This window comes from Nelumbo lutea, chromosome 5 (genome assembly GCF_056320005.1).
Source record: "Nelumbo lutea isolate HS-2025 chromosome 5, American lotus-T2T, whole genome shotgun sequence".
Taxonomy (NCBI): Eukaryota; Viridiplantae; Streptophyta; class Magnoliopsida; order Proteales; family Nelumbonaceae; genus Nelumbo; species Nelumbo lutea.
In genome coordinates, this window is record NC_142688.1 from 46842830 (window position 1) to 46846748 (window position 3919).

At 34.0% G+C, this 3919-nt stretch overlaps 1 long non-coding RNA gene across 2 annotated transcripts; it reads right to left on the reverse strand.

Annotated features, from left to right (window-relative positions):
* Positions 1–1712: 1712 nt before the first annotated feature.
* Positions 1713–3375, reverse strand: LOC148852164 (uncharacterized). 2 transcript variants are annotated; one of them, XR_016098698.1, is made up of 3 exons: positions 3044–3375; positions 2133–2540; positions 1713–2032 (listed from the first exon to the last, which is right to left on the reverse strand). It is a non-coding gene; the product is annotated as an uncharacterized LOC148852164 (long non-coding RNA). The 2 variants fall into 2 exon arrangements; XR_016098697.1 differs by having other exon boundaries at positions 3003–3375.
* Positions 3376–3919: the final 544 nt, after the last annotated feature.

A 3919-nucleotide genomic window follows, 5' to 3' on the forward strand; every position in this document is an offset into this window, starting at 1 on the left:
TACAAAATTTTGTTATTTTAACTATTTAAAATCTAGTTATGATAAATATTTAGTTATTTAAATATTTGTATAATATATAAAATATTTAAAATCTTTTGTTATTTTAATTTTATTTATTTAAATCTATTATGTATTATTAAATATTTAAAAAGCATTGAAATTGATAGTCCAGAAAAATATAATTTAAATTGTTAGTACATAATTTCTTGATATATTTTGTAAAAATATAAAAATTATTTTTTTGTATTTTTAATAAATATTTTAAAGTTACTATATAATTTTGTTAGAATATTTAAATAATTCTTAAATTTTTTAGTCTAAACTTTCTTTAGATAGATATAGATAAAAAAGTAGGGGAGAGGATGAATAGGAATTATAGATAATTTGGGAGAGAAACCATTTACTAAATTAGAGATAACTTTGGAGATAAATAGGAATTAGAGATAATTTTGGAGAAAGTAGGGGATAATGGGGTGGGGGAGTAGCTTAGGATAAATCTTAGGAGAAGAGATTATTTAGGTTATTGGGAAAGCGCATCTCGTTGGTTATCTTGAAAATGACATAAAATAAAAAAAATAAAAAATGAGAAAATTTCTTGATTGCTTTGTTTTAATATATATATGCATCCTCTTGCTTTGTTATTAGTTTGTTTTGTATTTATTATTATCATTTTATCGAGAAGCATTGTAGGTTGGAATAGCACGAGGGAAGTCTATCCAGGTCTAACAGGTACTTGGAATATTGTCTGTAAAGGTTTGCTTGCATTACTATCTACATAACACACACACACACACAACTTTCACTTCATTGTTCTTGCATTTATCATTTTAAAAGGTTTTAGAAAGGGGAAAAGTTTCTATATTTAACCTAATTCATCCATTCTTGGGTTAGGCTATCTAGATAATAGTTTGATTTTTGAGCTTTGAAAAGCCTGGAAGACATTGCAAAAAGATTTTCCAAATGCAACCTAAGTCTTGAGCTTGAACTTCACAAGCCACTTAGAATTCCATTGATAGACTATCGGTTAACTCTATGGTGCTCCTATAATGCTCAAAGTCAACCTACTAACTAGATTGGCATCATTGCTAACAAAGATTAAGAGTTGGATAAAGAGAGATAATACGGGTTACAACATGATATATTGATTAAAGAGAGATAGTAAGGGTTATTCTTGAAGAGATGTGTAGATGTATGCAAGGCTCGTGCAACATCCATAAGGTCGTGGTGGACTAAGTTGGCTCTAATCCTTAGTAATTTATTAGCACCCCCCCTCACAAGTACAATGAGGCTTTGGACATGCAGGTTGACTTTGGATGTTAACAAGGAGAAATGCGAGGAGGAGAGTGGCATAGCTGGTGTTTGGTAAATCCGAACTCTAAAGCCTGAAAAGCAAAAGAAAAAAAAAAAACAAAAATTTGAAGAAAATTTGCTTTTCTGTTTTTGCAAATATTTGAATGTAATGGAGTTGTTTGGCAATATGAATGTTTTAACATTTGAAAATGTACATTTTACAAATTTATCCCTCAAATTGTTACTTAAATTATTAAATAACAATGATTAAAATTTTATAATGTTATAAAAATTATAAAATAAGAAAAATATTAAATATTAAGAAATAATAAAATTAGAAAATTAAAAATAATAAATAAGATTAACAATAGGGCTTTCTGTAAGATAAATGACCAAATTTATTGAATTGACAAATTTGGTTATGTTTGTAAAAAAATGACCAAACTAGTGATTGGTACAAAAATCAATGTTTTTTTTGACAAAATAACCCCTCTACTAAAAATGAGAAAAAATTACATTCTTTTTCTTCTTGGTATCTGAAACCAATCTTCCGTGTTCTTCCTCTAATCCAAGGATTTGGTGCTTATAGGCCTTGTACCGTTCCAATGGTGAAGTGTTGTTGAGAACACCTTGTCTCTCTAGCCTTTCTTGTGTACTTTAATTATGACTTTCCCTTTGACTATTGTGGGTGAAATCACCTTAAATTCGTCAAAGTGTTGCCAGAAGTTCGAAAGTCATGTTGCTTGAAGATTCATATGTTTGAAAGTTTGAAAAGAGAAAAAAGGTTAGGTTCTAACACAGGGAAATTTAATAAAAAACATTGGGGATTTTTCCTCACTCACCGCCACTGAACCACGATGGCAAGCACTCCACAGTTCTGCCCCATTTCTCTCTCTCTCTCTCTCTCTTCTTCTTTAGGTCATTGTTCCCTATGCAAGACACCTTTCTTCATTTTGTTGTCCCCCTGTGCAAGACACCTTTCTTTAGGTCATCGTCCCCTGTTCTAGATTCTATTGCAGAAATAGAGCCATCATCCCTTGTTTGAGTCGTTGATGCTTCATCTAGGTCGCGACCCTATGCACGAATCAGACTGTTAGTTTTGATCAAAGAATCAAACCGAAGATGTTGAATGTTTTGGGTTTTCCAACTTTACTAAAGGGCATCTGTGGGAAACAAATGTCATCCGCTATCCCCTGTTCTAAATCCTAAGTCCCTCGTTCACGATGTTGATGCTTCATCCAGGTTGCAACCTTTTGTAATAACCAAACCTTTAGTTTTGATCAAAGAATCAAACTGAAAATGTTGAATATAACTTTAGAAATTACTAAATTATCAAAAAAATCCAAGCTTGAAATGGTAATTGGAAATTCAATGACTAAAACAATAAAAAAGAAAACATTCTTCAATAAAATTTAATGAGATTACAAGCAATCAAGCACAATTTATAGTTGCTACATTAATTCTTCATAACATCAACCCACAACCTTTCTATTACTAACCAAAATGTGATTAGAATTAGAAAAGAAGGCCAATTCCTCATCTTCTTTATGAACCCAAATGTGATTAAAATCACCAAGGCGGAAACTAAAGCACTAAAACAATTCTACAAAAGTGGCAACCTAGACACATCAATCAAATCCAGATCCCAAAGAAACCACCATCTTGAAATCGAAACAAAGAAACAAAGAAATAAAGAAAACTCTAATACCCACCTCGCATGCGCTTATGCAAAGTGAATGGCAGGAAAACTTACTCAAAAAAAGTGAAAGAATGAGAGGAAAGATGTGGCTATCTTAGGTGAAAATTGGAGCTTTGGCTTCACCGAGATAGGGAATGAAACTTGGAAGTGTAAACAATGGCATTGGAGGAGGAAGGCGGCAACAAAGAGGTGGGTTTGGTTACAGAAGCAGTTACCATTGTTGCTAAAGTTGTTGCAAGAGAAAACGCGAATTCTGTGAGAGTAGTATGATAGTACGGAAGATTCAATTTGTGGACGGAGAGGGAGAGGGGGTTTCAATAAGGACCCACAACCATCTCGTCAAGGGTTATGCTAACTAGGGTGCTCACAGTTCAGTTAATCGAACCGTGGGGGTGATTTTCTGGTGGAACCGAACTGTTTGGTTTTTCAATTTAATCAAATTGAAACTGAACTGATGAAACCGATTAACTGGTTAACTGGTTTTTCGGTTTTTTATGCCCTCAATATTAAAAAAGGGGAAAAACCTTCTCTGTCGATGGTCTAGAGAGAGTGAACATTGAACAAAGCTGAGATTGAGAGTGAGAGAGATGAGAGAGAGATTGAGACTGAGACAGAGTGAGAGTGACTAAGACTAAGAGGGAAGAGATTGAGTGCCAGTGAGTCTAAGTGTCAAGTGAGAGAGAGACTGAGAGATGAGAGGTTTAGATTTGAGAGGAGACGCCAGATGCCGGTTTGAGAGAGAGTAAAGGATGAATCTGAGAGGAGACACCAGACGTCGGTTGGAGGTTCGCCCGTTAGTAGGTTTGGCTCGTTAGGGAAGAAGAAGAAGAGTATGAGAGAGAGAACATAGAACAAAGAGTGAGGTGAGACAGACACAATTGGTCGGAGTGTTGGACATCAGTGACTCGACCGTCGGAGGCCGTCGGTGAT